Source organism: Oncorhynchus masou, chromosome 25 (genome assembly GCF_036934945.1).
Source record: "Oncorhynchus masou masou isolate Uvic2021 chromosome 25, UVic_Omas_1.1, whole genome shotgun sequence".
Classification (NCBI taxonomy): Eukaryota; Metazoa; Chordata; class Actinopteri; order Salmoniformes; family Salmonidae; genus Oncorhynchus; species Oncorhynchus masou.
In genome coordinates, this window is record NC_088236.1 from 43,483,166 (window position 1) to 43,495,679 (window position 12,514).

The window sequence follows — 12,514 nt, forward strand, 5'->3', positions numbered from 1 at the left end:
CCCCCTATCCACATCGATGGAACAGTAGTGGAGAGAGTAGCAAGTTTTAAGTTCCTCGGCATACACATCACAGACAAACTGAATTGGTCCACTCACACAGACAGCATCGTGAAGAAGGCGCAGCAGCGCCTCTTTAACCTCAGGAGGCTGAAGAAATTTGGCTTGTCACCAAAAGCACTTACAAACTTCTACAGATGCACAATCGAGAGCATCCTGGCGGGCTGTATCACCGCCTGGTACGGCAACTGCTCCGCCCACAACCGTAAGGCTCTCCAGAGGGTAGTGAGGTCTGCACAACGCATCACCGGGGGCAAACTACCTGCCCTCCAGGACACCTACACCACCCGATGTTACAGGAAGGCCATAAAGATCATCAAGGACATCAACCACCCGAGCCACTGCCTGTTCACCCCGCTATCATCCAGAAGGCGAGGTCAGTACAGGTGCATCAAAGCTGGGACCGAGAGACTGAAAAACAGCTTCTATCTCAAGGCCATCAGACTGTTAAACAGCCACCACTAACATTGAGCCATTTTAATAATGGGAATTGATGGGAAATGATGTAAATATATCACTAGCCACTTTAAACAATGCTACCTTATATAATGTTACTTACCCTACATTATTCATCTCATATGCATACGTATATACTGTACTCTATATCATCGACTGCATCCTTATGTAATACATGTATCGCTAGCCACTTTAACTATGCCACTTTGTTTACATACTCATCTCATATGTATATACTGTACTCGATACCATCTACTGTATCTTGCCTATGCTGCTCTGTACCATCACTCATTCATATATCCTTATGTACATATTCTTTATCCCCTTACACTGTGTATAAGACAGTAGTTTAGGAATTGTTAGTTAGATTACTAGTTGGTTATTACGGCATTGTCGGAACTAGAAGCACAAGCATTTCGCTACACTCGCATTAACATCTGCTAACCATGTGTATGTGACAAATAAAATTTGATTTGATTTCATGAAATAAACAAACAGTGATTCATTAGACATACAAAAATACTGCATGGTGGCTTTAAACAGTGCTCCATAGCAGAGAGGAAGAGGCAAAGAGAGAGGGTTTACTGTCAAAATCTATACACAAAAGTAAGACCACGAAGTGACGAAATTTTGTATGAATGTCATTGAGAAAGTTTCGAATATGGTCAACAACAAAAAATAATTGCTAATTTAACACAAAGCTTATTTGATCGGATAGAAGTTTCGTGAAGGTGAGGTTGTTACGAATGCTCTGATATAAGTGGACACACGTGACATTTCGGGAACTCACAGGCGTATCTGCCCTCTTTGGCTAGAATGGTCCCACCTGAACTCGCCTCCTCCTGCATGCCTTCCATCTTTGAGGACATATACTTCCATTGTTAGAGCAGTCACTTTACTATCTTGGCAATATAATAGAACATCTTTGTCCATAGTAAATGTAGTAGACAAGTGGGGGAGGGAGGGGGATGTTGGTCTGCAGAACATGCACACAAAAAATGCAATTTAGGACCTTGGGATTTGCTGTGTATGATCTTTCAAAACCTTTTATTTTTGGATCTTATAAAGGCCTTTGATATTGTGAATCATGAGGTCCTCCTATCCAAACTATCCTCTGTTAATGTGTCCACTGAAATTGTTGTTTGGATGTATTCCTATCTGACAAACAGAAGTCAAAGGGTTCGTTTGGGGTACACTCAGTCAGACTCTCTTTAATGGTCAAGTGCAGTGGTCATTGTTGAGCTCTCTCTCTGTGTGTGTGTGTGTGTGTGTGTGTGTGTGTGTGTGTGTGTGTGTGTGTGTGTGTGTGTGTGTGTGTGTGTGTGTCATGTGTACATGATCGCTACGGGCCCCCCTAACATCAACAAAATAAAAGAAACTCAGTCGGGGTCTCAACCAACTTTTGAGAGTTAAAATAGTAGAATACAGAAGGTGGAATTTCGACATTTGGTAGCGGAACAGCAGTTTTTCTCTTGTTATGTCAGTTTGTAGATTGGTCAGTTAGTCTAGCCAGCAATCTAAACTTGTTGTTATCATAGCCGAATACCAACTGATTATGCATGGCAGGTGCCCAGGGGCCCTGAACTCCAGGTGGCCCCCATTGATTTTGGTTGGGGCCCCCAAAAGGCTATTGCTGGCCCTGCGTGGGTATGTGTTTGTGTGAGGGGGGCACATAACATCAGTGAGAGGACACTGTGTGATCAGTCAGAAACAAGCAAAGATGGGAAAATAACGATTTTTCTCCCTTCACGGGCAAAATAAATCTACATCTAGTCATGAGTGAATTTTGGGTTGTGCTGGCTCCTCATAGCGATATGAAATGGCTGGCTGCTCTCCTCGTAATCAACAGTGCTCTTACATCAATTCACATTGAGATGAATATTGCTCCTCTGCGGTCTCCATGGTGCATTCTAGCACAGCCTTTAATTAGCAGTTTCCTTTCTGAGCACTGTGTGTGTGTGTGTGTGTGTGTGTGTGTGTGTGTGTGTGTGTGTGTGTTTTTGTTTTACTATCCTTGTGTGGACCAGAAGACCTCACAAGGATAATAAAGCAAGGACAATTCTGACAAGTGGGGACATTTTGCCGGTCCCCACAGGAAAAAGTCTAATTAGGGTTAGAGTTAGGAGTTAGGGTTAATTTTTATCTTTATTTAACTTAAACAGAGTCACCATTGAGACAAAGGTCTCTTTTGCAAGGGAGACCTGCATATACAATTCACAAGATAAAATCACATCAAAATCAGATATTGTGCAAAAACAAACTAAAATACTGCAAACACAAACAAACAAACTGCCACATTCCTCAGAAAGTAGTTCCGCAATCAATATTTTTAAATGCCCGAGCAGCACCAGAGCATCCAATTGCAGTGTATTTTGCAGTTGGTTCCAGGAATGAGATGCATTAAAACTAAAAGCAGATTTACCTAGTTTGGTGGAGACCCGAGGAACCTCAAGAGTTAACCAACCCTGTGAGCAGGTTTGGTATCTCATGGTTTTACACTTTTTGGTTTTTACACTTTAAGAACCAATTTAGGTAAGTACCCCACCCCTTCTTTTTTTTAAAGTTAGCTAAGTTGGAAGCTTGTAGGGCTTTGCTAACAAAAAGTGAGCAATGAATCAATCTAGGGGACTTTAATGATGACCAGCCAAACTTTTGATACAGGAGTATTTAAACTGTCACCAGTAAATACAATGGTAGACGGTATCCAAAGGTTTAAGAGTAGGGGCTGCTGCAATCTGGTAAATGGTGTCACCATAGTCAAGAACTGTTAGGAAAGTTGACTGTACAATCTGGCTCCTTGATATTTAGGGAGAGGCAAGATCAATTTGTCATGACAATTCATGACAAAGGTGTTCGATGGGGTTGAGGTCAAGGCTCTGTGCAGGCTAGTCAAGTTCTTCTACACCTATATCAACAAACCATTTCTGTATGGACGTCACTTTCTGCATGGGGGCATTGTCATGCTAAAACAGGAAAGCGCCACAAAGTTGGAAGCACAGAATTGTCTAGAATGTAATTGTATGCTGTAGCATTAACATTCTCTTCACTGAAACTAAGGGGCCTAGGCCGAACCAGGAAAACACCCCAGACCATTACTTCTCCTCCAACAAACTTTACAGTTGGTACTATGCATTGGGGCAGGTAGCAATCTCCTGGCTTCCGCGAAACCCAGATTTATCTTTCAAATCAAAATCAAATTTTATTTGTCACCTACACATGGTTAGCAGATGTTAATGCGAGTGTAGCGAAATGCTTGTGCTTCTAGTTCCGACAATGCAGTAATAACCAACAAGTAATCTAACTAACAATTCCAAAACTACTGTCTTACACTTGTGTGTATAAGGGGATAAAGATTATGTACATAAAGATATATGAATGAGTGATGGTACAGAGCAGCATAGGCAAGATACAGTAGATGGTATTGAGTACAGTATATACATATGAGATGAGTATGTAAACAAAGTGGCATAGTTAAAGTGGGTAGTGATACATGTATTACATAAAGATGCAGTAGATGATATTGAGTCCAGTATATACGTATACATATGAGATGAATAATGTAGGGTATGTAAACATTATATTAGGTAGCATTGTTTAAAGTGGCTAGTGATATATTTACATCATTTCCCATCAATTCCCATTATTAAAATGGCTGGAGTTGAGTCAGTGTGTTGGCAGCAGCCACTCAATGTTAGTGGTGGCTGTTTAACCTGATGGCCTTGAGATAGAACCTGTTTTTCAGTCTCTGTCCCAGCTTTGATGCACCTGTACTGACCTCGCCTTCTGGATGATAGCGGGGTGAACAGGCAGTGGCTCGGGTGGTTGTTGTCCTTGATGATCTTTATGGCCTTCCTGTAACATCGGGTGGTGTAGGTGTCCTGGAGGGCAGGTAGTTTGCCCCCGGTGATGCGTTGTGCAGACCTCACTACCCTCTGGAGAGCCTTACGGTTGTGGGCGGAGCAGTTGCCGTACCAGGCGGTGATACAGCCCGCCAGGATGCTCTCGATTGTGCATCTGTAGGAGTTTGTGAGTGCTTTGTCCGACTGCCAGATGGTGAAGCATGATTCATCACTCCATAGAATGTGTTTCCACTGCTCCAGTGTCCAATGGCAGCAAGCTTTACACCACTTCAGCCGACTTTTGGCATTGTGCATAGTAGTCTTAGGCTTGTGTGTGGCTGCTCGGCCATGGAAACCCACTTCATGAAGCTCCCAACAAACAGTTCTTGTGCTGACGGTGCTTCCAGAGGCAGTTTGGAACTCGGTAGTGAGTGCTGCAACCGAGTCTGTTAGTGCATCAGTCTCTACAATCTGCTCTGAGGTGACTACAGGACTCCCTCTAGTGGGATGAGATGACTTTTCAGAGTTTATCCTTTCAAACAGGTGGCCAGCTAAAGCGAATGGTTATTTAAAGCATCACAAATATAAATGTTTTCTAGTATGTGACCGGAGGCTGTCAAAACTGCTGGGGCAATGAATGGGTGTAGTTTTGTTTCAAATATCCCTTTCCAGAAATTGCCTGGATTACAACCACTCTCTGACACACATTTCAAGAAATATGTTGATTTTAACCAGGGATACTCCTCTCCTTTTCTGTGGGTGAGAGAAGGCAGGGTTACTGTCATCCACCACCAAGCTGATCTGACCCATACTGATTCTCACAGGACAGTCATGACAGTAGCGACCTAACAGCTAGACTTTTTTTCAATGTACCACTTCTCTGGTGAGCACAAGGGAGACATTTATATTGTTTAGAAAAGAGATGCGTGTCAGCTAAGCCAATAGTAGCTAAATTCTTTATGATGACAGCCACAGTTGTTTATGTTTGACAAGTGAATATTCCCAGAATGCCATTCACTATAAAATGCAAATAGTCAGAGTCAAAGATGGCTGCGCCCATTGCCCCAAAAATATTAACTTAATTTGGTCACTTTTCAGCATATCAATAATCTTCAATGTACTTGTTACAGTGTATACAAAAACCAGAGCACATGACTTGACAAGTCATTTACAGTCACCTCACAGATTATCACCCCAAATAGAAACCAGCTGCCTAGCCTCACCATAGCGCGAAAGCTAAACATGCTTTTTGTTTAATTTGCAGGGAATTTCAAGTCCATGGGGGATAAAAATGGGGGATGGTATCGTGACAGCTCTGGTGGACATTCCTGCTGTCAGCATGCCAGTTGAATGCTCATGAAACATGGGACCAACACTTTACAATTTGCGTTTATATTTTGTTCAGTATAGCTTGGCCTTCCTTCAGACATTTGAGAAATAGTTGTTAACAAAAGGCTAAGCTTGTGAGCCAATATATTTATTTCATTTCATTTGCGATTTTCATGAATAGTTAACGTTGCATTATGCTAATGAGCTTGAGGCTATGATTACGCTCCCGGATACGGGATTGCTCGACGCTAGAGGTTAAGGAGATGTTTATCTATATTTCCATGAATAACACTTGTATTTTCATCAACATTTATAATGAGTATTTCTGTAAATTGATGTGGCTCTCTGCAAAATCCCCAGATGTTTTTGGAACATTCTGAACATAACCCGCCAATGTATACTGAGATTTTCTGATATAAATATGAACAAAACATACATGTATTGTGTAACATGAAGTCCTATGAGTGTCATCTGATGAAGATCCTCAAACCGTGGATTGATAGCAGCATTCGAGCGAAACTGAAAGCGCGAACCACTGCTTTTAACCAGGGCAAGGTGACAGGAAACATGACCGAATACAAACAGTGTAGCTATTCCCTCCGCAATGCAATCAAACAAGCTAAGCGTCAGTATAGAGACAAAGTAGAGTCGCAATTCAAAGACTCAGACACAAGACGTATGTGGCAGGGTCTACAGTCAAACACGGATTACAAAAAGAAAACCAGCCCCATCGCAGACCAGAATATCTTGCTCCCAGACAGACTAAATGCATTTTTTTGCTCGCTTTGAGGACAATACAGTGCCACTGACACGGCCCGCTACCAATACCTGCGGACTCTCCTTCACTGCAGCCGACTCGAGTAAAATATTTAAACATGTTAACCCTCGCAAGGCTGCAGGCCAAGACGGCATCCCCAGCCGCGTCCTCAGAGCATGCGAAGACCAGCTGGCTGGTGTGTTTATGGACATATTCAATCAATCCTTATCTCAGTCTGCTGTTCCCACAAGCTTCAAGAGGGCCACCATTGTTCCTGTTCCCAAGAAAGCTAAGGTAACTGAGCTAAACGACTACCGCCCCCGTAGCACTCACTTCCGTCATCATGAAGTGGTTTGAGAGACTAGTCGAGGACCATATCACCTCCTCCCTAACTGACACCCTAGACCCACTCCAATTTGCTTACCGCCCCAATAGGTCCACAGACGATGCAATCGCAACCCCACTGCACACTGCCCTAACCCATCTGGACAAGAGGAATACCTATGTGAGAATGCTGTTCATCAACTACAGCTCAGTATTTAACACCATAGTACCCTCCAAACTCGTCATCGACCCCGCCCTGTGAAACTGGGTACTGGACTTCCTGACGGGCCGCCCCCCAGGTGGTGAGGGTAGGTAACAACATCTCCACCACGCTGATCCTCAACACTGGGGCCCCACAAGGGTGCATTCTGAGCCCTCTCCTGTACTCCCTGTTCACCCACGACTGCGTGGCCACGCCTACAACTCAATCATCAAGTTTGCGGACGACACGACAGTGGTACGCTTGATTACCAACGACGAGACGGCCTAGAGGAGGAGGTGAGGGCCCTCGGTGTGTGGTGTCAGGAAAATAACCTCACACTAATTTTGAGTGGCTGCTGCCAACATACTGACTCAACTCCAGCCACTTTAATAATGGAAATTGATGGAAATAGATGTAAAAAATGTATCACTGGCCACTTTAAACAATGCACTTAATATAATGTTTACATACCCTACATTACTCATCTCATATGCATATGTATATACTGTACTCGATACCATCTACTGCATCTTGCCTATGCCATTCTGTATCATCACTCATTCATATATCTTTATGTACATATTCTTTATCCCTTTACACTTGTGTGTATAAGGTAGTAGTTGTGGAATTGTTAGGTTAGATTACTCATTGGTTATTACTGGTTATTACTTGTCGGAACTTGAAGCACAAGCATTTCGCTACACTCGCATTAACATCTGCTAACCATGTGTATGTGACAAATAAAATTTGATTTGATTTGAGGTTATTGATTAATTTTTTCTCTATTTCTGATTTGTGTGACTCTACTCTTTGGCTGGAAAAATGGCTGTGTTTTTCTGTGACTTGGCAGTGACCTAACATAATCATTTGTGGTGCTTTCGCTGTAAAGCCTATTTGAAATTGGACACTGTGGTGGGATTAACAACAAGATTACCTTTAAAATGGTATAAGATACTTGTATGTTTGAGGAATTTTAATTGATGAGATTTCTGTTTTGAATTAGGCACCCTTCACTTTCACTGGCTGTTGTCATATCAATCCCGTTAACGGGATCTCAGCCCTAAGAATTAAGCTATGACTGTGATTTTAGGAGCCATCAGATAATCTCTCCTTTAAACTGTGCATAGTAAGTAGCCACGTCCCGAGTGAGGTCAGAGAGCGTGTCAGACTGATGGAACCATCCCCTTCGGCCAGAGTGAATAAAAGGATTGGTAGAGAGATTAACATTAGACCAGAAAAGCGTGGAGCGGTCGCTACACATTGGAACTTGGAACCTCAACACGAGATGAAGAAAATATACTCACCTCCGAGACTAGACCAGAACATGGCTAGGCTGCATCTGCCTGTGTAAAGTGCTTCAAACACTGACTATCAACATGAAGCGGAGAGAGGAGAAAACTCCCCTCTCGGACAATCACTGGTACAGCTGATTAGCTGTTCTAAGCCAAATATCTAGAAAATGTAAGGGGGAACATCCCACTACTCTTCTCAAATCACCGTATCCTACTGCGCTCATCACCAATGGGTCCCATTGACACGGCTGGCTAGCCTTTCCAAGGAGCATCTTCCAGAGTGAACATCCGTAGAAGACGGAACAGGGAAGACCCGTCTTGGACAATCAGAGGCATACAAGCATTCAACTGAAAGGCCAACAACCTGGTTCTTCATTTTCTGTGTAACAAGCCACCATATGTTGTGTTAGTCCGCTAGGGACCCTTTTCTCATGTATTAACCTCGTGTGTATGCTTTTTCTGTGTTATTATTTAGTTAGCTAGTAAATAAATCATTTATCAATCTGTGAAGTACTGAATCATAAGTAAGGCTAGGGTGTTTGCAGATCCTAGAAGGTTACGACTGTTCCGAATGATGATATATAAGAGGTTATGATATAATATGTTGACTGTTTTATGGATGTGATAGGTAAAGACCTTTAAAGTTTTCTTCAAGAGATGGTAACTCTTTACAACCGCTCTTGTGGTGCCCAAAATTCCTAATGAGTTAATTGTTACATTATTCATTTAATCGGGTAATAATTAAACTTAGTTAGTTGATTTGATAAATAACAGTCAGCAGATTAATGAAAGTAATGTCACGACACTAACTAACAGTGCATTCAGAAAGTATTCAGACCCTGTGACTTATTTCACATTATGTTATGTTTCAAACTTATTCTAAAATTGATAAAATCCTCATCAATCTACACACAATCCCCAATAATGACAAAGAAAAACCAGGTTTTTAAAAATGTTTGCACATGTATTAAAAAAAACTGAAATTACATTTACATAATTATTCAGACCATTTACTCAGAGTTTTGTTGAAGCCCCCTTTGGCAGCAATTACAGCCTTGAGTCTTCTTGGGTATGAAGCTACACGCTTGGCACACCTGTACTTGGGTAGTTTCTCCCATTTTTCTCTGCAGATCTTCTCAAGCTCTGTCAAGTTGGATGTTGGATGGGGGGTGTTGCTGCACAGCCATTTTCAGCTCTCTCCAGAGATGTTTGATCGGATTCAATTCCAGGTTCAAGACATTCAGAGATTTGTCCCTAAGCAACTCCTGCGTTGTCTTGGCTGTGTGCTTAGGGTCGTTGTCCTGTTGGAAGATTAACTTTCACCCCAGTCTGATGTTCTGAGCGCCCTTGAGCAGGTTTTCATCAAGGATCTCTCTGTACATTGCTCTGTTCATCTTTTCCACGATCTTGAAGAGTCTCCCAGTCCCTGCCGCTGAAAAACATTCCTACAGCATGATATTGCCACCACCATGCTTCACCTTGGGGATAGTGCCAGGTTTCCTCCAGATGTGACGCTTGGTATTCAGGCTAAGAGTGCAATCTTGGTTTCATCAGACCAGAGAATCTTGTTTCTCATGGTCTGAGTCTTTAGTTGCCTTTTGGCAAACTCCAAGCGGGCTGTCATGTGCAATTTACTGAGGAGTGGCTTCTGTCTGGCCACTCTACCATAAAAGCCTGATTGGTGAAAGTCCACAGACCCACTCCAAAAGGCTTTCGGAGCCATCATCGACTCAGTGGGTTTTGTCCAACATGTCTCTGGACCTACTCACTGTCACAGTCATACTCTGGACCCAGTTTTGTCCCATGGAATAAATGTTGTGGATCTTAATGTTTTTCCTCATAATTCTGGACTATCGGACCACCATTTTATTGCATTTGCAAATGCAACAAATAATCTGCTCAGACCCCAACCAAGGAGCATCAAAAGTTGTGCTATAAATTCACAGACAACACAAAGATTCCTTGATGCCCTTCCAGACTCTCTCTGCCTATCCAAGGACGTCAGAGGGCAAAAATCAGTTAACCACCTAACCGAGGAACTCAATTGAACCTTGCGCAATACCCTAGATACAGTTGCACCCCTAAAAACTAAAAACATTTCTCATAAGAAACAAGCTCCCTGGTATACAGAAAATACCCGAGCTCTGAAGCAAGCTTCCAGAAAATTTGAATGGAATTGACGCCACACCAACCTGGAAGTCTTCCGACTAGCTTGGAAAGACAGTACCGTACAGTATCGAAGAGCACTTACTGCTGCTCGATCATCCTATTTTTCTAAAATGCAGCATTCCCCAAGTTTGGATGGCTTTCCCTTCAGCAGTAATAAATTCATTAACTTCTTTGAGGAAAAGATCATGATTATTAGAAAGCAAATTATGGACTTCTCTTTAAATCTGCGTATTCCTCTGCCAGGACCGAGGATCAAGAGACACTCAAGTGTTTTAGCTTGTTTTAGCTTCTCTTGAAAAAGCCAAACCTTGACGCAGAAAATATAAAAAAACTATTGGCTATCTGGCCTGGTTTAGATCTTATCTGTCGGAAAGATATCAGTTTGTCTCCGTGAATGGTTTGTCCTCTGACAAATCAACTGTAAATTTCTGTGTTCCTCAAGGTTCCGTGTTAGGACCACCATTGTTTTCACTATATATTTTACCTCTTGGGGATGTCATTCGAAAACATAATGTTAACTTTCACTGCTATGCGGATGACACACAGCTGTACATTTCAATGAAACATGGTGAATCCCCAAAATTGCCCTCACTAGAAGCATGTGTTTCAGACATAAGGAAGTGGATGGCGGCAAACTTTCTACTTTTAAACTCAGACAAAACAGAGATGCTTTTCTAGGCACCAAGAAACAAAGAGATCTTCTGTTGAATCTGACAATTAATCTTGATGGTTGTACAGTCGTCTCAAATAAAACTGAAGGACCTCGGCGTTACTCTGGACCATGATCTCTCTTTTGACGAACATATCAAGACTGTTTCAAGGACAGCTTTTTTCCATCTACGTAACATTGCAAAAATCAGAAACTTTCTGTCCAAAAATGAGGCAGAAAAATTAATCCATGCTTTTGTTACTTCTAGCTTAGACTACTGCAATGCTCTACTTTCCAGCTACCCGGATAAAGCACTAAATAAACTTCAGTTAGTGCTAAATACGGCTGCTAGAATCCTGACTAGAACCATTTTTTAAAATCATATTACTCCAGTGCTAGCCTCCCTACACTGGCTTCATGTCAAGGCAAGGGCTGATTTCAAGGTTTTACTGCTAACCTACAAAGCATTACATGGACTTGCTCCTACCGATCTCTCTGATTTGGTCCTGCCGTACATACCTACCCCTACGCTACGGTCACAAGACACAGACCTCCTAATTGTCCCTAGAATTTCTAAGCAAACAGCTGGAGGCAGGGCTTTCTCCCATAGAGCTCCATTTTTATGGAATGGTCTGCCTATCCATGTGAGAGACGCAGACTCAGTCTCAACCTTTAAGTCTTTACTAAAGACTCATCTCTTCAGTGGATATGATTGAGTGTAGTCTGGCCCAGGAGTGTGAAGGAGTGTGAAGGTGAACGGAAAGGCTCTGGAGCAACAAACCGCCCTTGCTGTCTCTGCCTGTCCGGTTCCCCTCTTACCACTGGGAGACTCTGCCTCTAACCCTATTACAGGGGCTGAGTCACTGGCTTACTTGTGCTCTTTCATGCCGTCCCTAGGAGGGGTGCGTCACTTGAGTGGGTTGAGACACTGATGTGATCTTCCTGTCTGGGTTGGCGCCCCCCCTTGGGTTGTGCTGTGGCGGAGATCTTTGTGGGCTATACCCGGCCTTGTCTCAGGATGGTAAGTTGGTGGTTGAAGTTTTCCCTCTAGTGGTGTGGGGGCTGTGCATTGGCAAAGTGGGTGGGGTTATATCCTTCCTGTTTGGCCCTGTCCGGGGGTATCATCGGATGGGGCCACAGTGTCTCCTGACCCCTCCTGTCTCAGCCTCCAGTATTTATGCTGCAGTAGTTTATGTGTCGGGGGCTAGGGTCAGTTTGTTATATCTGGAGTACTTCTCCTGTCTTATCCGGTGGCCTGTGTGAATTTAAGTATGCTCTCTCTCATTCTCTTTCTCTCTTTATTTCTCTCTCTCGGAGAACCTGAGCCCTAGGACCATGCCTCAGGAATACCTGGCATGATGACTCCTTGCTGACCCCAGTCCACCTGGCCGTGCTGCTGCTCCAGTTTCAACTGTTCTGCCTGCGGCTATGGAATCCTGA